The 23,415-nt window shown below is 39.5% G+C and overlaps 1 protein-coding gene across 3 annotated transcripts in view; it reads right to left on the reverse strand.

Moving 5' to 3' along the window:
- Positions 1-23,415, reverse strand: part of FRS2 (fibroblast growth factor receptor substrate 2) — an 84,737-nt gene that overhangs the window by 45,503 nt on the left and 15,819 nt on the right. The window contains exon 1 of one of the 3 annotated variants that reach the window (XM_084633364.1): positions 19,689-19,742. The exons of the other annotated variants lie outside the window; for them this stretch is intronic. The gene's annotated coding sequence lies outside the window, so the exon portion shown is untranslated. Of the gene's footprint in view, positions 1-19,688; positions 19,743-23,415 lie in introns of those variants that run through there. 3 annotated transcript variants of the gene reach the window in all.

Consider the following 23,415-nt stretch of genomic DNA (forward strand, 5'->3'; position numbering starts at 1 on the left):
CTTCAGGTCTGGGAAAGGTACTCAGGCCTGGTCTACATTCCAGAGTTCGGTTGACGTAAAAGTCAGCTTACTCAACCTAACTATGTAAGTGTTTACACTAGAATGGTGCTCCCGCCGATGTAAGTTGCCCACTACATCAATCTAATAACTCCATTTCTTTGAGAAGCGTAGTGCTTAGGTCCACGTAGTTAGGGCAACGCAGTGTCCATGTAGACCCTGTGCTACTTATATCGCTTGTTGGCTGGCAGCCTGGAGCCCCGCTGCCACCTCCCAGTGAGGAAGGAGAGAAAGCCCGAGCCCGGCTCCCTGCCCTGGCAGCAGGGCTCAAAGCAGGAGCCCCGCCCACAGCTGACAGCTTAAACTGTGAGCCTGATGAGGGGCAGGGCTCAGCTTCACAACAGGGAGCCCACTAGCAGTGAAACTGTCATTCTTGTCAGTTTCATAGCTGCTATTTAGCATTTGTTGTGGGACTCCTGCTGTCCGCCCATGGCAGCCAGCCAGAGAGGACATGCTAAAATAGTACAAAAATTAGTTTACAAGCACCAGCTAAATAATACAGCCAGCGTTCAAGTTTAGGTTCTATTCACTTAATATAAGTAAGCAAAGAGACAACTCATTGCATTCTGTGTCAGCTGTAATAGCTAAGATATTTTCATATGGTAGCTGTAGATAGAACGCATTCATTTAGAGGTTACAAAAGCACAGATGCTTACAGCATGGTCCACATCAGATAATCAGTTACTGCAGACACCAAAAAAGGCACTTCTGGCTATCAAAGCCACTTGGAATTCCAGGAACTAATAGGGATCCAGTAATACCCTGAAATTATGCTCTTCATTGACTAGGAACAGGCAAGATGCCTCAATCATGAAGGCAGTCACCATTCATACCTACTCACTACTTCTCTCAAACAACCAGCATCATCTCAGTCTTATTAGGACCGACTCCCAGCCAGCTTATTGAAACCCAAGCCCCAATTAAACCTAATTATCTTATACTAGCCAGGAGGGCTACGCAAATAATTCTTAAGTACCTGACTAAAACATTCTACGAGCACACCTCAGAACAAATTTGTTCCTTCCTGGCTTATACTCATAACATCCAGGCCTAAAATAAAGAAACAATACCATTATGTTCATTTTAAGGAGTACCATAAACAAATTGCCCCCCCACTGGACAACATCACAACAGTATTATTCCAACCCTCCATACATAACAAAGATGTATGGAAGATGCCATCACACCATCTTGTACTACAATGAAAGATGCATTCACAATGACACTAGATTCAGGTGGTGCAGAACCAGTAAGGAAACTCGGGGGGGAGGGGAGGGATATGAGAACCTTTTCCACTGCAGTTCCTGATTCATGAAAAAAACATTTAAAAGCTGAAATTTAAGCCCATAAGAGAAGAATTTTTGGACTAATTAATTATTTACTTGTATACAGAGTAGCTGTTCTCTGATTCGCATGGTTTCTAACAAACAAAACAGTGGTCTGAAAAAATCTGGATCATGGGACAGGCAACACTAAGAAAAACAGTGAAGTACAGTTTTCTAGTTAGAACAGCACTTATTTTCATATTCAATCCAAAGAACATCTAATTAGATGGCAATTGGCTAAAAACAGCTTATTTAAATATGATTATGACTCAAAAATAGCCTTTAAACATATTCAACTATGCAGCCAATTTAGGTTGCATAGAAGGATTGAAGAATCCTTTTATAGTCCCAAGCATAAAAGAAAATGATGCTCATTTTCCTCAGTCCAGCAGTTTGAAAGTTCAAAAGGTAAGAAAAGTTCTGCATGAACACACACAAAGTTACTTAGAAAAATAAAGCTTTAATTATAACTGGCATTTCTTAAGCCACTACTCAGAGCAACTCTATGGTTAAGAGGTGACATCATTCATGTGCCTGGTGGTGTGGAAGCCCAGAATCAAAATGTAGGCCAGATTACAACATTCCACAATACTGGTTTAATAATAAATTATTACTAATTGTTTTTATTACGGCACTCCCTAAGGGGCACCCAAGAATGGGGCACTATGGTGCTAGGCACTGTAGAAACACAATGCTAGAAGACAGTCCCTACCCCAAAGAGCTTAGCTGTTCCTTATCCTACCATCTGGAGTCTCTAGCTGGCTCCTCTCTACAAACCTCCCCCGCCCCTCCCAATCTCGATTGTGGGGTGGAGGGGAGGCACCACCTGGGTCCTAGAGCCACCATAGTATGTGGGGGTCTCTTCAATATAGTTCTGGTCCCAGAGGGTACTGGGAGAAGAGATGGACCCAGTTAACCAGAAGAAAAAAAAATCCTAAAATAAATTTAAATATCAAATCTGCATGGATTTATGCATAGAATCCTACCAAATTCAAGGCCACGAAAAACGTGTCACAGATCATGAAATCTGGTCTTGTGCGTGTGCTTTTACACTTTACTATACAGATTTCACAGGTGAGACCAGCATTTCTCAAATTGGGGGTGCTGATCCAAAAGGGAATTGTGGGGGAGGTGGGTCACAAGGTTATTTTAGGGGTGTTGCAGTATTGCCACTCTGTCTTTGGTGCTGCCTTCAGATCTTGGCGACCGCAGAGCAGTGACTGTTGGACGCTGCCCAGCTCTGAAATCAGCGCCCCGCCAGCGGCAGCATAGCAGTAAGGGTGGCTATACCATACCACACGCTGCTGCCTTCAGAGGTGGGCAGCCGGAGAGTGGCGGCTACTGACTGAGGGCCCAGCTCTGCAGGCAGCAGCACAGAAGTAAGGATGGCAATACCATACCATGCCATCCTTACTTTATGCTGCTGCTGGCAGCAGCTCTGCCTTCAGAGCTGGGCTCCCAGCCAGCAGCTGCCCAGAAATAAGGGTAGCAATAGTGCAACCCCCCTTACAATAAGCTTGCGACCCCTACCCTCCACAACTCCTTTTTGGGTCAGGACCCCTACAATTACAACACCATGAAATTTCAGATTTAAATAGCTGAAATCATGAAATTTACCATTTTTAAATCCTATGACTGTGATGTTTACTGAAGTGTACCGTGAATTTGGTCGGGCCCTATTTATGCAGGATTGACAAAGTCAATACACTAATTTGCCTCTTCAAATCCCCTTTTCTTTTGCATCAAATTGAACCTTCACACATCATACTCCCAGTCCCAAAAGGCGCTAAAAATCATGAGTTTGGTTTAAAACAATAAAATTTGGGGTCTTTTTACTTACCATCTGTTTTTTGAGCCTTTACGGTCACATTTTCAAGTTTTTCCTCTGCAACCAGGAGAGCTAGATACTTTTCTTTTAAATGTATGTTGAGATTTTCATGTAATCAATTACATGATTCCAGGAGCTGGGGCTTTAAGAAAAATACCAAATATTGCAAGAGTTGGCAAAAGTACACTCCACCGTCGAGGCCCAAACCTTATTTGCTTCCACTGCTCATATGTCTCTTCCTATGAAAGTATGATAAATGCTTTGCTACTTTTGGTTGCTGTCTTGATGAAAAGGGGAATAGAATTTATATTTAAAAACTTATTCTCAAACAAGTTTCACACTTCATTCATAATGATCCTTTCATCTTTTGAATTTTGAGCCACGGGAATGAACAAAGTGGGTGCAATTTTCTTTTATGACAGTCACTTTCTAGAAAATTTAGAGGTTTCCAATTAAACAAGCTTTTTTTGAATAATAAATCGGTTACATATTAAGGGCATTATTAAAAGTTGCCCCAAGTTCCACACAAAATAGCTCCCACAGCTTCAGCAATGTGATCGTATGACTGAAGACAAAGGGTTTGGAGCAAAGCAGATGCCAGACTTTTGTTTTAATCGACTCAAGACCTAACACACTGGTTTAAAATATTTTTAGTGGTAAAAGTATTTTTTAAAAAAAGCATAAGCCTGCATATATATATATATATATACACACACACACACACACACAAAGTAATAAGTGTTTGCACTGCAGTCTGCTCAAACAAACAAGTTCAAATGCGCCTAACATTAACACACCCATTTAATACCAGCATTTTTTTTTAATTTAAAACTAGATGACATGGTCCAAAAATTATACTAGAATTCAGTTAGCTATACATTAATTCAAGAAAAGAAATATACAAAGATAAGATCCAAAAGAATGCTAAACATAAATCAAGTCAAATTTAGACAAAATTCAGACTTCAATTTAGAAGTTCAAGAGTAATTGTCTTCTATATATACACTATTCTAGGTGAGAAAGCATAGCAGCAGTATGCATATATTATGAATTACTGTTAATGTATGTATTACTGTAGCACCTCGGAGTCCTAGTCCTGGACCAGGACCCCACTATGCTAGGCATTGTACAAACAGAACAAAGACTGCCCCTGCCTCAAGAGCTTACAATCAAAAGTAGACTCACTCATTGACTTAGGGCTTGTCTACATCACCCATGTGAAAAAACACCCCCTGAGCAACATAAATTACACCAACAGAAGCGCAGGGTGGACAGTCGTTGGGAGAGCTTCTCCTGCCAACATAGCTACCATGGCTCATGGCGATGTGTTATTATGTCGACGGGAGAGCTCTCTCCCATTGGCTTAGAGCGGCTACATGAGCCATCTTACAGCAGCACAGCTGCTCTGCTGTAAGCTCGCTAGTGCAGACAAGCCCTTAGCTTCTATCTTTATTACCATTTCTGAAATAAAGCTGTACAGTTAAAACTAAAATTGTTTCAATTAAAAGAAATTTCTTGTCATTATTTTAATATCCACACCTTTTCACACTCCAGAACATTTTTCAGTCCACCGGGAAAGCCAGTGATATTAAATATAACTAAGACCATGAGAAACCAGGAAGGGCTTTGCTCTTTTAACGCATTGTTTATTTTTGATGGGGAGATTCTGATCAAAGTAATCAAATTAGAAATGGAAAGCATCACCATGGATCTTATATCAGTTTACTGATCATGTGCTAACTGGAATAGGAAAATGTGTTTACTTATCTCAAAAATCCCTTTCTTCTAGTAGGCAGATCCACAGACACTACTTTAGGTAGCTCTCAAGGGAGACATCTGTAGGTTACTAGCGTGGTGCTAAGCCTCACTCATTGATGACTCAGTGCCACAATTGTGAAAGCTAGTATATCTTATGTTATGACAGATCAAACATTTAACAGAATTAACTGGTTTTGTTTGTAAATAGAAGGCTCTAATGAAGAGACAGGAAAACTAAACTCAAAATAGAGACAGTTAACTAGATTTCTCTGCTTTTGATAGAGGTACCCAGATCTAGTGGTCCATCTATTAGAACAAAGGACAATTTAGGTAACATGTTTTACCATTCATCAGCAAATATAGGTTCAGAGATCCTAAAATCAAATTTAAACAGCATTCAAAATACAGATAGTGATTTTAACTGGAATAATTAGCTGACTTTAGTAACTATGTACACTAATCTAACAGCAATTACTAGGGACCCACTGCATGTAGCCTTTTCCAGCTGAACATTGTCAAGTGAGAAATGTACATTGGTTTTGTATTATTTTGTGAAGGAGGGCAATAACGATTTATAGTGTCTTCACAGGAGATGTACAATATTATAGCCCATGTGAATGTCACCAGTATGAGCAAATGAGCCCTAAATAAGATGTTGGCAATAGATTTCTAGATTTAGAAATCTAGACAGTATTGCCAACCCCAAATGTTCAAATGTGTTAGAAATGGAGACAGAGCTGCTCCTTTGCTTACACCCCATGGCATAATGGTAGCACCTTTAAGAGTAAGCGTCATTTAAAAACACAAATAACTAAAAACCAAAACACTATGTTTTCTAAAAAGACAACTATGACAATCAGGGTACAGACACCAAGGGGAGATCAGAAGGTTTAAATCCCCAAAAGTAAGCAGCTAAACCAACTACTTTACTGTAAAAGTACATCAAGTAAACTCTTATGAAAGCTTGTAATGCACAGAACTTAACAGTCATTATGAGATATGTATACAGATGGTGTGAATGTATGTGTACCCCCCCACACACACACACCTGTAATGGTAACTGTGATACAACTTCAGCATCACCTCAAAACAGCGCTGTGAAGCAATCAGACAGGGAAGGGCTACCTCTCCTACCCAATGAGACTAGCCGCAAGCACCTAGACATTGTCCAGAGCAGAAAAGAAGAGTGAGGAATCATCAAAGCAAACAGGAACAGCTTGAAACTGAAAAGAAAACCCCAGTCTATAGTGACTAAAGGGGAAAAAAAATGTAAAGCCTTTTAAAATGGAAGGGGTTTGAACTAAAGAGTATCCAGAACTTGGGGGGACAGTCAAGGCAGCAGGTTGTCCATGAACAGTGGATCCCTCTTATAATTAGGATTATGCTATGAAACTACTTTAATGCAATAGGTAACTCTTATTAGAAAAGTGATTTTATCTAATATGAAATTGTAAAGCCTGAGATTGCATCTTGAACATTGACTTTATGCATAAATGTATATGTTTGTTTTTCCTCATTATTTCATCTCTGAATCTGTGGTTTTTGTATTAAATTAGGTTTTTGTTTAATTTTATCATAAGCAGGTCTCTGATGTGCAAACTGTGTGGAGTCCATATCCCAAAGTGAACCGATAACTGGGGACTGGTTTCACACCTCTGGGAGGTAACAAAATAGAGAGGAACAGTCCAATCTGGTAATTAAGAACTCAGGAAGAACGTATTTGGGGAAATTAATCGCGGAACACTTACCGGCTCAGGGTGGCGCAGAGGCTTGAGGCTTCCCCCTGCAGCAGGGCCAGCTGGTGCTTGTGGCTCCAGCCCTGGGGGGGGAAGGGGGGGGCACACAGAGACTCAGGGCTTTCTCCACCCTCAGCCCGTGGTGGGGAGAGCAGGCGCTCACAGCTCCAGCCCTGTGGAGGGAGTGGGGGTCTGCCATGGGCCGAATGACATTAACCAATGGGCTAGATCCGGCCCGCTGGCTGTAAGCTCCCCATCTGTTTTAGCCAAACAAGCTAAAGTTCCCCACCCCTGTTTTAGCTCCATAAATGGGTAAATGATTAAATGCAATAGCCTGTGAGAACCAGGAGCTCAGACTATATTAGATAATAGCCCTTTCTGACCTTAAACACTCTGAATCTGACACACAGTCTACATTATTGAAACTTCAATTGTGCTTCATTATCGTGCTTCAAAATGTTTAAAGACCATAAGACAAAAATACTACTGAACTTCTACACGCAGGCTTTTTAAAGAATTCTGATGCATAAAAGTAAAGGCTATCTTTCAAATTTTACCTTGCAAGGTTGAATAGTCTGTGACTACACTGCAACATTAAATTACCTTATATGTTGTTGTGTTCAGTAAGATTTGGAATATCCCACCGTCAGACTTCTCAGACTGACTAAACATAAAAGTGGCCACTGGACGACCAAATTAAACTGTTAGCTTAGGGGAAGGCAATGTTAGCGTGCATGCATGTATGTATACGTATCTTGAAAGAGTACCAAATATATATTTTGGACAGATTTCATACATAAAGTCTTCACTAAGCAGCAAGGTTATAAAAGTTAAATATATACACTGCATGCCCAAGCCTTTATTTTCAAATTTGCCAATTACAGTGTGTTCAGACAGTAATAAATAAAAATCAAGACTCACTGTAATTACAAATAAGGAAACAGTTTCAAGAAGTGCATATTCCAATTAAGCTATAATATATGTAATAATTGATCCCTTAAACTCAACTATTGAGAACAGCAATCTCTTCAATTTCCTTCTCTTTCTTACCCTTGCCCTATCTATACATGTTTTTCCTCTGTTTTTTCCTCAAAAGAGAAAACACACTATTCCTTCTCCTAAGGGAATTTCCGATTCAGCTGAGTGATACCTGGCAGCAGCAACTGGCTCCCCTATAACAAATGGAGGTTTCAGCAAATCAATGGGATGACGTGCATCAGACTGGTGACTATTTTCGTCGATGAGCTGTGCCAACAGTCAAAATTCCCTGAAAATCTAGCTCCCTAAGGAGCAGCGCTTTCCATCAATCTAAATCTGTTTAACTGGGCTGGCCCATTTTATTGCACTCCTCTCCTCACAACAGGAGTAACCTGTTGCCTTTGACTACCCAGACAGTAAAAGTTTGTTGTATGCAACAGCTGCTGTTAAGCAGGCTGTAATTTCCACTGATGTTAGAAAGGGTTCCATTTATTAAGTTGATCACACTTCTGAAAGTTCACCTTACGTTGAAATAGCAGCACCGAGGAGATTTTATGTGCAATTCTACAGATAAACAGTTGACACAGATATTAAAATTCTATAGTATGCACATAAAAACACTGAAGACCACAATTCTAAAAGTGCCAAATGAATAGCTGATGCATTTAGGTAACTGGTACAACTACAGTCATTGAATTCACTTTAGTCTAGACTTTTGAAGATCTGTATCTATACTGTATTGTTTCAATAACTTTGAGTTGACAGTAGCTTCAATTTTTTCTCCCTTTAATTTAAATGGCTACAGTAGCAAAGCAGACACAGAAAAAGCAATGGCAGAGGACCCTCTTTGTACAGTCAAAGGATGCAGAAGGAAGACAAGGTGTCAGCAACAGAAATGTGGTTAGAGACAGACTAGCGATATATGTGTGCGCCCCAACACCACTTGTAGGTTTTGAGTAAAATCAATAAGACAAAATACTGGCATTCCCTAACTTCTAAATCCTTGACTTTCAAACCTTCATAAATGTTCTTCTATCAAGGTTATTTGTGTGGCCGGGGGGGGGAGGGGGAGGGAAGGGAGGTGGCCTGAACAGTATAAAACTAGATTTACTAGGGAAAGACTCTTACTATATATTTGTTAAGCATGACACACAAGAAAATTCTATGTATATGTACAGTGTAATTAAAAACATGAGATTACCTTCCATTAATGATTGATGCCTACTAGTTTTGACTTCAGATTCATGACATACTGGCTTAAGTATGATAAAATAATGGTATGACTATCACTCAAAGTATACCTCTGTGGGTGCAAAGATAGGATAGCAGGAGTTAAAAAAAAGTGTTTAAACATATATTTTCAACTAACATGGTGAATGTTGCTATTGTCACACATTCCAGTCCAGAACAAACAAATCTGATTAATTACTGCCTGGTAAAGTGGATTGTGGGGGAGGGAGGAGATTATTTTAAAAAGAATAACTGGATTTATTTAAATCGGATTTTAAAAAATAAACCTATTTAAAATTATATTTGAAATTAAAACAATTTATGTTAAGGCCTGAACTAACTATAGTCTATTAAGTTATATAAAAAAATATATTAAAGCAGTACATGTTCGCTGTCAAAATTTTAAAGAAAGTCTGGTAGAAAACTTTGACTAAGTAGCTGGTAACCAGAGCATGTTGACATATTAAACCACGTTACAACAGCAGACTCTTCTGCAGATGCAGAAGGAATATTTTCTTCCATTTTTTTAACTAGCTTGTTCAAAGTTAAGAAGCTAATGGGAATTAATAAATAAATAAATAAATCAGGAACGCTTGTTTTCCCCTTCCAAGCTATGAGTAAAAAGTAGGTGTGAAAGGATGAGATCTAGTAGCTCTAAAATCTTGAAGGACTAGTGACCAGAAACAATCAGTTCCATTCACCAACTACAGACAATACTTCCCTTGTTTAATAAATCAATTTAAATGCAAAACATGTTTTAATAAATTTTTAATGTATCCAGCACATTTAATGTTTTATTTAAAAATTCTGTTTTGTGCATTAATTGAATTTGAATTTCCATCCAGCGCTTGACACAAATCACGAATAAAAAATTAAAGAAATGCATCATTCACCACTTTCTAGCAATATAAAAATTAAGAATGTGCATGAATATATATTAAACTACAAAAGACTATAGATATAATGTATCCTCCTGGTTCGTAAAAAGCAGCACCAAATTTAGAGTAAAAACTGTAATTAGTTGCAAATTAACATTTTTTAATGGTTACCAACCAATGAGAATCAACCTTTCCTTTGGAAAATAACTAAAAAAGTACTACTGCACAACATGATTAAAATAGTTTATTTAAATCAAGGTTTCCTGCTTGCTGATTTAAATTGTGATTACAATTGATGGTTTAAATAGCTTTGATTTAAAATCAATCCACCCAGTTGCAGGGGGAAAACTCATTTAAAAAATCAAGCCCCTCATCTAGAGAAAATAAAATCACTTGCTCCAATTGAGTAAGAAGAGACAATTACTGTGCAACATTTAATTCACATAAACATAAAAATGTACACCAAATAGGGAAATTTATCGGTTCTTATCTGAAAAGTTCCTTCCTTTGAATAATGAAGTCCACAAATCTGTTACAATAGGTCAGAGGTTCTCAAACTGGAGGTTGTGACTCCTCATGGGGTCGCGAGGTTATTGTGTTGGGGGGCGGGGTCACAAGCTGTCAGCCTCCATCGCCAAACCCAGCTTCACCTCCAGCATTTATAATAGTGTTAAATATTTAAAAACGTGTTTTTAATTTATATGGCAGGTGAGGGTCACACTCAGAGGCTTGCTATGTAAAAGGGGTCACCAATACAAAAGTTTGAGAACCGATGCAATAGGTACTTCCTGGAACAGCACCAGAACTGTCAGTCACTAGAAACAAAAGCGTTCCACCACTAAGGTTCATTACTGTTGTGAACTTCCACAATCAGATTAATTCAGTTCTCATTTCCTAATTTACAAATTGTGTAAGTATACTTAAGGTTTCAGAGTAGCAGCCGTATTAGTCTGTATTCACAAAAAGAAAAGGAGTACCTGTGGCACCTTAGAGACTAACAAATTTATTTGAGCAGAAGCTTTCGTGAGCTACATTGTACATTATCCTCATTGTAGCTCACGAAAGCTTTTGCTCAAATAAATTTGTTAGTCTCTAAGGTGCCACAGGTACTCCTTTTCTTTTTAAGTATACTTTTAGGAAAAAGCACAATAATTTCTCCTACTGTAGAGTGTGGAAAACTCTCTCAGAAGTTTGGATGTCAGTTTCCATCTCTATTCTGAATGCTCCGTTTGTCTCCAGGTGGCCCAGATCGGTGACCTTAATACTTGAAGAAAATTTTCAGACAAGCAGAGATATATTCTCCTATTCATCATGCCGAAGTCAACAGATTTGTTACAATGGGATTCTCAAAGCAGCACATCTCCAGGATGGAAAGCAGGATCATCATTTAAAAAATGGAAATCTAAAGTGAAGTATATTATAATAATACATAACACAACTCTTATATAGTGCTTTTCATCCATAGATCTCAAAGCACTTTACAAAGGTGGTCAGTAGCATTATCCTCATTTTACAGACGGAGTAACCAAGGCACATAAGGCTTATACATCCCCTTACCTTCCACTTGGCATTAAGATGTGGAATGAGTTATGCCAAAAAATGGCATTGGTTAAAGACTGGATGACAGATGTATAGAATTAGGTGAACTTCTGTATTCATGGCCAGGTGGCCACCTGGAATTCTCAATAGAGGAGACATGACTATTCTTCTCTGAGATTCAGTGCTCCAAAGGACTGGACTTTGATGCTTAACCAAAGGAAGAATATTTCTTGATTTACTCTGCAAACTAATGTTATGACAGTTGAAAGGACTACTGATTGGAATTAGAAGTACAATACTGGGTTTTATCCAAGAAAGCTCCTAACTTTAAAAAAAAAAAATCCACCAAAAAACCCCACACCTCATGATTGGAGGTAGTGTCAATTGGGAGGTCTTCCGTAATGAACAGGAAATATGACACCTCCTGCAGGAACTCAATTAGAGCAGTGCTGTAAGGAGCAGAACCAGGTTCCAAGGCCGTTCTGTATGACCTTATGGGGCTGGAATAAGGATCATTGTCCAAATAAAGCATTTAAGGATGGGATTTGTACAAAACTTCCTTTTCTTGAACATGCTGATAATACGCTATGGAGAGGTGACTTTTTCCCTGTATACTCATAACTACATTAAGACCCTCCTAGAGAAACTCAAGGCTATGTTTTACTTGTTTACTGGTGGAACCATGATCCCACGTGCCCTTGGATTGCTGCGGCTTGGCAGACTTTAGACACCATCTCTCTAGTTCTGTGCCTCTAGGCACACTCACTAGGTGCAGAACCTGTGAGTGACGCTCCTCTTGGCTGCAGAGATCCTATAGTCCAATTGCCTAGGCCCTGAAACTGGCACCAAACCTGACAAGCAGCTGCTGCATTCCAGTTCACTCTCCCCCATTCATGGAATGTGACAGTGAATGCACTTGGAGAAAATACAAGAGATATACAGAGGTATGAAAAAACAACAAAACCCTGTCTCGATTTCTTAACAATTCTAAGAGCCCTTTGGGATATGGTATTGCCTTTTCAGGGGAGCAGGCTACTTCCTCTACTCCTACTCACCTTACCTGCTTCGGGTCCTGATCTGCTCACTTCTCTCTCTAAAGTGTCCAGTCAGAAGCTCCCCTTTATAAAGTTGCAGTTTCTTTTGTCAGGTGACCTCTTTCAGTGACTCCCAATCCCTCATCAAGTGATCCATTGCTTGATTACCCAGCTTACCTGGAAGAACAGGTTACACTGAGCATTCACTATCTGTCCTGCTATGTCAAATTAGAGAGACATGATTGGTGAGTGAGTATCTTTTATTGGACCAACTTCTGCTGGTGAGAGAGACGAGCTTTTGAGTTACACAGAACTCTTCCTCAGGTCTATGGCAAAGTTTTCATTTGCTGATGGTCCTTTCCCACTGTCCCATTCAGGAGCAGACACAATGTGCCAATGCCCTCCCTTTATTACAATAAATATGATGCAAGAGATATAGTGAAAGACAGTCAGGAAATTCATTAGGCAGAAATAAAGAGTTCATAAAATCTAACTGGAATTCATGAATTCACACAGAGATTCCAAATGGTCACAGTAGGTTCATAAGGCTAGAGAGCCATAAATTCTATAGCCAGAAAAGCAAACAGTATGACTGCTGCTCTCTCCTTACTATGCATGTATGGTCCTGAGGAGTAGTGGAAGAGGTGGTAAGACAGAGACATCACCCAGTTTTAGAACTGTTCATTCAATTCCTCACATCCAGTCCTGACATATGAAGAGACCACAGGGCACTTCACTGCTGTTTCTAGATGCAAAGAAGTCAGTCATCAGCCTATCAAATTGATTTACATAAGCCTTGGTGTTCCATGTCTCTTTTGGGGGTAGCATACACAGAGAAAGGAAACTTCTGTCCTGGGCAGAGCAGAGTTACTTTCTATGGAGTTGGGCCAATCGTGTTTTTCCTAGCTGATTTATGAAAACCGCACCAACCATTTTGACTGCCAAAACAAGACCAAGCCCATTATATCCATGGAAGGAAAAGTGCTTGCAAACCTCCAGTCATATAATCATAGAAATGTAGGACTGGAAGGGACCTCAATAGGTCATCTAATCCAGTCCCCTGCGCTGAGACAGTCCTAAATATTATCTAGATTAGATCATCCCTGACAGTGTTTGTCTAACCTGTTCTTAAAAGCCTCCAATGACAGATTCCACAACCTCCTTAGGTAATTTGCTCCAGGGCTTAACTACCCTTACAGATAGGAAGTTTCTCTTAATGCCTAATCTAAATCTCCCTTACTGCAATTTGCCCACTGCTTCTTGCCCTGTCCTCAGTGGATAAGGAAAACAATTTATCACCATCCTCTTTATAACAAGTCTTCAAGTACATAAAAGGTTATGTCCCCTTTCATTCATCTCTTCTCCAGTCAAAACAAGCCCATTTTTTTTTTTCAAATCTGCTAGAACCTTAATAATTTTTCTTGTTCTCCTCTACGCTTTCTCCATTTTGTTCACATCTTTCCCAAAGTGTGGTGCTCGGAACTGCACACAGTACTTCAGCTGGTGGATGCCACACACACACTCTCCCGTACCTATTTCTTGGACTGAACTGGGATTTGTTTGGGCCTCCACCATTGTACCCATCTGGCATCTGACATAAGGGTCACTCTGCCTGGTTCACTGATAGGTGGATCCCTTCAAAAAAATTTAATGGTCTATAGTCACAAGGTGAGTGAGTGGACACCATGCAATGCAACCTTGACCTCTGCTAACAAAGGGAAATCTTAAAAAACAGGAAAACATAATTACAGGCTATATGATCTTTCACACTTCAAGGTAGAACAACATCTAGTTTGCACAGGCACCCAAAGTTTATCCAGAGGAACAAGTCATCATATTGGGGCGAGAGGGAGAGGAATACCAAAGACTCCAGAAACAAGTTTCTTTTGCTCTTGTTCACAATTTAGCTGAGCAGCTTGCATATTTTATACCCCTACCACAAAAAGGTTTTGTTCAAGTGAAGTTAATTTTGCAAACCATATATTCTATTTCAAAAATGTTCGCGCTAGCAAAAAAGTTAAATTCCCATAAATTCAGTGTTCAAAACATACACGAAACTCAAACCTTTGAAAGGTATGGAAATTCACAGTTAAGGAAGCCAAACTATCTGAAATCTGGCCATTTTGAAGAATGTGTGGTGATGATGGTGGTTTGACAGCAAGGAGGAATGAGGAAGGGACCAAAATCAGGTTTGTAATGGAAATTCAGTGATATGCTATTCTTTTATCACACGCATTACTGTATAATCTGTGTACTGCAACAAGAGCAGTTGATATTACTCAATAAAAGCAACACCAGTACTATATTTTAAAGTTGAAAATATGTTATAAAACCAATTCTAACCAAGCCAAAATATTGTGAATTTCCAGAAACAACCCAACAACTGCATTTTATAAGAGACAAAAGACGCAATACAGCTCACAGACTAGATATTGCAGAGGGCTACTGAGCAAACCATTATATTACCAGCTCTTTTTTCTACCTTAACTTCAGAGTAGTTTTCCTGCTATAATCTTCAATACTTCAAAAGAAATCCAAGTGACTCAGGATTAATATTTACATACTTTAGTCACACCCAAACAACTTGCTGGGGTTGTGGTTTTTTGGTCAGCATTGACATTTAGGGAAAGTCAGTATACCAACAAATATTGAAACTTTTGTACGTTATACAAGCTTCGGTAATTATGAGTATGCATATATCAAAAGGTAAACTCTTCTATTCCTATGGTAATACAAATTAAATTTATAACAAAACTGTAGCTGAGGTTGTGGGGGGTCTGATACTCCAACCATATAGAAAAGATCAGGTTAAGGACATACAAGGGTTGAATGAAAATAAATGTTAAAATGCTAAAACACTCACGTCAAAACCTTAAGTCAGGAAATTCTACATTAAGGCTCTCTTTCCTTTATCTCACTGATTTTTTAACAGTATTGCATGGATCTGCTAAAAATTTGATTTTATATTTGATTTTATATACTGTTTTTACTACAACCTAGAAAGAAGGCTAGAGCATTGCAATAGTTTGCTTTGTGTCAGAAACCTTAAATGTTTTAAAACAGGTTTTGTAGTTTCTCTCTTAAGACAAAAAGAAAAGGAGGACTTGTGGCACCTTAGAGACTAACCAATTTATTAGAGCATAAGCTTTCGTGAGCTACAGCTCACTTCCTCACATCTGAGGAAGTGAGCTGTAGCTCACGAAAGCTTATGCTCTAATAAATTGGTTAGTCTCTAAGGTGCCACAAGTCCTCCTTTTCTTTTTGCGAATACAGACTAACACGGCTGCTACTCTGAAACCTGTCTCTTAAGACAGTTACATGAAACAGAGTACCCACACACAAAAAAGCACCTTGGTCTATAATATAGGGATGTTATTAAGCAGACCCAAGGTGACATATCTTAACAATTCTAAAAGACCGGTTAAAGTATTTTGTGTTGATGAATCATCTATTGCTGATCAACTGCCAATAAGAATAAAATCAAGGCTTTATCTTTTCCCCCAGAGCAGTTACTTTTAAAAGTTACTATGAATGTTCAGTATCTCATTTTGTTTAAAAACAAAAAATAACTAGGACTGTTTAGAAAGATACCAAGAGGCATCTAATCAAACTTAAGAAAAACTGGGACTTTTTGTAATTTAGACTTTTCAAATAGAGTTTGACCAAAATATATTAAGCTTACAGCAAAATAAAATAAAAATATCCAGTTTGTTAGACTTGCTTAATAAGATTTTTCTATGTTTGCACAAATCTGCAGTCACATAAAAAAAGTTTCATTTCAAACAAATACTGGAAACTCCATTTACAAACTCCTGAAAAATAGGGCTTATGATAGAAATTTAAATTCTGATATCAGAAATGGCATTTATACATTTTTTAAAACTTAGCAAATCTAGACATATGTGAACACCATGGTACCCTTCAAATTGTCACTGTCTATATTTTAACTTATATTTATGTTGCATTAGAAGCATCAAAAACTATATACCATGCAAAAATGACAGCACCAACACAAAATTCCAGATATCTAGGAATTAGAGAATAGCCCACTTAACTAGTGGGGAGATGTTTATCAGATAAAGCTAAATGCTCCAAACTATTTTTTCTCTGAAGTAAGAGTGTGTTCTCACCTGAATAAACAGGAAGCTCTGGTCAAACCTTTGCCCATCAAAATGAAACTACTGGCCTGATTTTTCAGATATGCTGTGCACTTCCAACATCGTTAAAAAGTCAATGGGAACTGTGGGTGCTCAGCTTCTTTGAAATTAAAGCCAAACCTTTAAAGGGCTGCCTTCAAAAATGTTGACTTGACTCAGTAAAAATTGCATTTATGTAAAACTTGGCATTAATGAACAGACCTTCCCTTTGGAAATTCTGTATTTGTTACGTCTGTCCAATTATGACCAACATGAAGGTGGTTACAAACATGGGGAAGATTTTCATCCCTCCGCTCTCCCTTCTCTCAAGCAAACAACAAAGTTCTCTGTATTATTCTTCACAGAGGAAATTAAGCCTTAGTAGTAAAACCACACATTTCAGATACTTCACAATAGCAAGCAAGCACATTTTTATAGAGGAAGAAGGTAACAATTTTTTCCCATTCAGTGGCTTGAAAAGAATTTTTCCCCTAATAGGACTGCACTTGGATGGAAGCAAATTTTACAAGCGGCAAAGAGTCCTGTGGCACCTTATAGACTAACAGACGAATTGGAGCATGAGCTTTCGTGGGTGACTACCCACTTCATCTGTTAGTCTAAAAGGTGCCACAGGACTCTTTGCTGCTTTTACAGATCCACACTAACACAGCTACCCCTCTGAAGCTTTATAATAGTTCTTGACATAAAGCTCTGTACTGAAACAGGACTATAAAGCTCTATAGTTCATAGCCACCACGAGCATTATATGCATACAGTTGACAACTTTTGGCCCTTTCATTCAGCATTCATAAGAATTTCTTATTTTAAACACCTGATGTACCATTGTATTGTACTTTATTTTCAGAGAAAATTTATTTACATAGCACTTTTCATCCAAATAGATCCAAAAGATGCTTTACAAATTATATTGTGATTATTTTGCCCTCTACTGGAAGACAGCTACCTCCAAAATAGAGCACAGCAGCCGTTTAACAGTACAAGCAGTATTAAAGAAGTTAAAAAAGTAGTTTAGAACAGCAACTATAAAAATATGGTGGCCAACTGCTGTTAGAGGAGAACCAGTAGAATTTTGTCCCATTTGCATATCAGTATACCAGCTTAGAAACTAGTCAGCTTAGCATTTATTGTCTACATCGAAAGGTAGCAAAACCAGTGCCTCAGAAAGGTTCTCATGTACCCTAGGAACTTTCACTCCTGCCTTCACTAGGCATCCGAAATTGCCGTTTCCACAGTATACTTAAGAAATAGTTTACATTTATTCCTGATTTTGATAGCTACGAGGAAGTTCACATAAAACCTTCCTTCACAAAAAATATGATAGAAAAATATACAAAAACGTACACTTCCTTCCTTCCACCCCCAGTCAAAAAACCCTCAACACAGAAATATGGTACCAGATTAGTGAATCTAAAGTACAAAAAGGAAAATTCTACCTGCTTGATTACTTCATCTTAACAATTCTGAATTGAAGAATGGGCAACTCTCTTTTCATATGGTAAAGTACCTTTAAATTCACTTCAGGTATTTCCAGATCCCTTTAGGCACAACTCATAAGCCTACCATTGTGGAAAGGTAATATGGAGGAACTACAGAAATATTTTTGGGAGAAGATAGACAGCATTTTTATATCTGGGATCCTCAAATATCCCTGGTTTAAAGCCTAGATAATACAGTCACTGGAATGGATTTGTTGGTAAATCTCCTTATGGTGATGGATTACGATCAACTATACAAGCAGATACTGCCTTTGTTACTACTGATCATGAGATTTTGGTCACATGCCTGGAGTCACTAGCAGCGACTGATGGAGTCACTTTGATTATGCTGAATAATAACTCCGCTCCCCAAAGCTTTTTCATTTACAGAGCTACAGGATTCTCAGCTGGTCACATTCAGCATGTATGCGAGGATGCTAGGAGAATTAGCGAGATAGTGTACTAAATCTGCTGTAGCTCATACTAAACCCCACCCTTATTTCTCAATCTCATCTGAACTTGAAGCAGTTGAGTTACTTACCTAATTTATGAGACCGAGGGATGGAGAAGTGCTAGCCAGCTGAGACTCAATGAAGACTGAGGTGATATTTAAGTTGCAGAAAACAAACAAGCAGCGCTTTATACAGACAGTACATTAGCATGCCCCCAGAGCTGCACTGGCTTCAAATTAATCTCCAGCGGGAATTTAAGGCATTAGTTATGACTTGTAAACCATAAGTGAGTGAGCCATAAGCCCAAATTTCAATGAGTTTTGGGTTCCTAACTCCCATATATGCTCTTTTGAAAATCCCTGCCCAAATGCTTGGGCCCAGACTACCTAAAGTGCCAAAGGCGGCATGCAAGCCGATTTTTACTCGGATGCTGCTGCCAGCCAGAGTCCCGGCCGCCGGCCCCATTCAGCCCGCTGCCTGCTTGGGCGAATGGAAACCCTGGCTGGCAGCAGGCTGAGCGGGGCTGGCAGCCAGGACCTCAGCTGGCAGGAGCCGGCAGTGGGAACCCCAGACCGGCAGCAGGCTGCCGGTCTGGAGTTCCAGCCACCGGCCTCTTGCCAGCCAGGGTCCTGGCCATCGGCCCCGCTCAGCCCGCTGCCAGCCTGGGTCCTGGCCACCAGCCCCATTCAGCCCACTGCCAGCCTGGGTCCTGGCCATCGGCCCCGCTCAGCCCGCTGCCAGCCTGTGTCCTGGCCACCAGCCCCATTCAGCCCACTGCCAGCCTGGGTCCTGGCCACCAGCCCCATTCAGCCCACTGCCAGCCTGGGTCCTGGCCACCAGCCCCATTCAGCCCACTGCCAGCCTGGGGTTCCGTCGGGGGCCCCTATAAATGTAAAATTTATTACTGGCACACGAAACCTTAAATTAATGAAGACTTGGCACGCCACTTCTCAAAGGTTGCTGATACCTGCTCGAGAAGCTGCGATCAGAGGCAACCAAGCTCACAGCCACGTCATTAAAAAAGTTAATTACAACTGAGAATGTGTTCTTGACTCGAACTCAATTCTCCTGTTGGTCCAAAAGACCCCAAGTCTGTTAACTTCCCAGGCATGATGCAAGACATATCTATTCTTCTAGGCTTTCCTAGGAAGTATACAATGAGAGATGTGGAGTGATTGTATGATGCCCTATTTCTAGAGGTCTGTTTCACTTTATTTGGGCACCATAAGGATATAGCTTACCTTATCTGAGCCGGACGGCCATGCATTGGTTTCCCCACCAGTCCTGGGCTCCCTGTGACTGCAGCCAAACCAAAAAGTTCCTTTCTGGAGTAAAGGAAAGACCAAAAACACAACAAAGCCTTTCACAAACAAGTACTTCGCTGTCAGTGGGCCACAGCTTCCTCCAAGTCCTTCCCCTAAACTACAGGGGTTTTCATACAACCTACATGTGGCATTACAGAGGAGCTTCTCTCTTTTATCTATGGCATTACAGAGGAGCTTCTCTCTTTTATCTATGACCTTAGGACCCAAAACCGTGAAGTGATTGTTCACTCCAAACTGCTTTACTTTACTCTTCCCCAGGGCACTTCAAATACCTGCTCGTATCCTCTTAGACCTTCTCCCCAGGCTCTTCCTAGGTATCTTAAGTGCAGAGACCTCTATGGCTCCCTCTACAGCTCTCTCTCAGCACGGAACCACACCAGTCTTGGCTCCAGACCCCTTCCTACAAGAGTACTAACAGTAAGAAGCAAGAGGCAGATATTTTCTAGCCCAGTCCAGGCCTTGCTGAGGCCAACAGTCACATGATCAGGGAGGAACCTAAGCACAAGTGAAAGCTGGGATGTGAACCATCTGAAAGGCTCACTAACCTTGCAACAGGTACATTACATATGGGTTCTTTGATCCATGATCATTGCTGCTTGTCATACAACCACACTATTATGTAGACCATATGTCCTTGTATAGGTATTGTTATTGAATTCTGACTATTTATCTTTGTTGGGTGTTTAATTTTCTACCAGAGTTAGAGCTCAGAATGATACTGTATTAAAATATATAAAAAGTACAAATAGTGAAATGGGCCTTTAGGATGTTAGAAGATGGAACTCCTTCAACAAAGGTTTCCTTACATATTCTGATATATTTGGCACAGGACAGTTGTTCTGCTCAATGGAGATGTCTTCAACTGATTTAGTAGTGTGTCATGATGGTTTTGGCAGTTTACTATTAAAACTTTCAGTATCCATAACTGGGTGGAGCAATTGAAGTGACTGATTTAAATCAGATTGGGGCTTCGTAAAACTATATTGAAAATTTTGCTATACCAACTTTAGATTAATAGGTATAATCAATTATATCTTGTTGAGGTTTTTTAAATGCCAATACTGATAGAAAGTCTCTTACTTGAATTTTACAAAACCGCTATAGGCCAAAAGCAAAACACTATATTGAAAATTAAGGCCTTGATGCCACAAACTAGAACGTAACTTTACTCACATGTACAGTCCTGTGGATTCCAATGGGATTATTTAAGTATTTAAAGTACAATAATCAAATAAGTGCTTCCAGCATCAGAAAGTGAAGTATTTTTATTAAAAACTTCTGAGTGACAAAAATCTTTGTCACTTCAGATCAAAATTGCTCAAGTTACTTAGATCTGCTGTACAATGATTTATATATGCACAACCCAGAGTTAACAAAAACAGAAGCCTAAAGCAAGGCCCCTGAACTCATATTTAGGTACCCATTAGTGGGATTTTCAAAATCACTTAAGTAATTTAGGAGCACAAATTTAATAGACTTCAAACTGCAAACCCTGATGCAGGAGTGTAGCCTGATCAATGCATTTTGGCTTTCCTGAATTGTGATGGTTCAATATTTTGGAAGACGGGGGTTGAATTTCTGGACTCATCTTTTTCAGCATATACGAACATTTTAAGTTTGAAACTTTTTAGTAGAAAAAATATCTAAGTAAAATCTGAACATTAGAAAACTAAAAGGAACAAGAACAGGATATCCATATTAATTTAAGACAATATAATGGGAAGAAAAGAACTAGCAAATTTAAACTAGAAAAATTTAAATAAAAATTTTGATTTTTTAAATCATGATTTGTATTCTCCCTGCTCCATACAAACAGAAAGCATACAAGCTGCTCATCACTACCTATTTGCTTCTTCCACACCAACAAATCAAGGTTCAGTTAATAGGAATTCTGAAAGGCACCGAGATACTGCAATTAAGAGTATTCTAAATGACTACCTTCAGTATTACAGTAGAACGACTGCTGAAACTCTGACAAGCAATATCTTGGGAGTTTCAAACAGCCAACTTCCCAGAAGTTTTAAGCCATGTCCTCCTACCAGTGATAAAACTATAAATTGTAATCTATATGATAAAGTACCTAACTATCATTCTATTAAGTACAGAAGAGTCACTTTTCAAGTAGGAAACCTAAATCTGAGTCTATCCTAAAAAAAAAAACCTTAGCATGACAATCAGCAACTGGTTCCTATAGCACACCTGTAACACCAACTGGACAAGATCGTGGGCTGATGTAAACTGTTGTCACTCCACTAAAGTAAATGGAGTTATGCCAGTCTACACTAGGCTAAGGATCTGGTTCCATTCATTCACATAAAATTCTCCAACAGCAGACAGGCAGTCATACCACTATTTTGATTTAGACTTTCTTCAAGCAAGACTAATCAGCAAATAATCCTCCACCATACTAACATCCAGCATTGAGCCAGTCTGGATGGGCACGAATAGTGTAAAATAACCCTCCCACCACCCTACCACACGTGCATTTACCCCAAATTGCAAACGTGGTCTGTGGTATAGTTTCAACCTTCTACTACACAGGGGATGAGTTAGGTAGAAGACATTTCCCTGTACAAATTAATTGTGCACACACTGTGGAATTCATTTATGCACTATTTAAGGAGTGGCTGATTTCTTCAACTGCATTAGATTTTGTTCTGCTTCAACCTATAGCCTATTTCAACCTTCCTATTTAGTGTACTACTGTCAGTTGGCCGATAGCTGCTGACTGATCATCAAGGGAGTTAGGAGGTCCAGGCCCACCTGAATTTAGTCACTTGGATCATTTTGGTTTATGACTGGCTGTCAGTGCAACTAACAGAAGTGAATGTTCCATAGTGGCCATTAAATTACAGAAGTTTCCTTAGAATCATGGGAGGTTGACATCTTCCTCAATTCTACGCGACTCCCTAAAAGCCTTTCAAAATCTCTCTCAGATCACTGCTTCAGAGACCTGTGCCAGAAATTATGGCATAGGTACCCAAAAAACCAATGCAACTGCAATGGAGTAATTAAGTGAAAGTGCAGATTCAGGACAAAACTGCACCTAAAATGGCAGAGCTACCATGGTATATATAGTACCACATATCCCACTCATTCAATTCTCTATGGAAGATGCAGTCTAATATACACAACCAGGCAATTAAAACGGCAGCTCTCAGAGTTTCCTCTGAGCCAAACTGAGGTTCCAGGAAATAACTAGTGCTATAGCTGGAGATCTAATCAAGATGCTGCCTATCGTATCACTAAATGGATGGCATCTGAAAAACCTTTTCTGTTTACCCCTTTTCATAGAACAGCTGCTAATGTTTAAAGGGTGCTGGACAAAAGGTTAACTTCCAAAAACAGAAACTCATCTAGGGGAAGCATGAGTGGGATTCATCTTGTAGTAGCACCAAAAAGAAATTGAACATGAAGCTAGGAAATCTCAAAGTTCAGTTCTAACTTGGGCTCCTGCACTAAAAGCAGAGTCCCAAATGCCAGAACTGTAAACTGTTCTGCTGAAAACTCAGATTGAGACCATTTTATCATAGAAATGGAAGACTGGAAGGGACCATGAGAAGTCATCAAGCCCATCTCCCTGCACTGAGGCAGGACCAAGTAAACAGAGACCATCCCTGACTGGTGTTTGTCCACCTTGTTC

The sequence above is a fragment of the Lepidochelys olivacea genome, assembly GCF_965140295.1.
Source record: "Lepidochelys olivacea isolate rLepOli2 genome assembly, chromosome: 1".
Lineage (NCBI taxonomy): Eukaryota > Metazoa > Chordata > Testudines > Cheloniidae > Lepidochelys > Lepidochelys olivacea.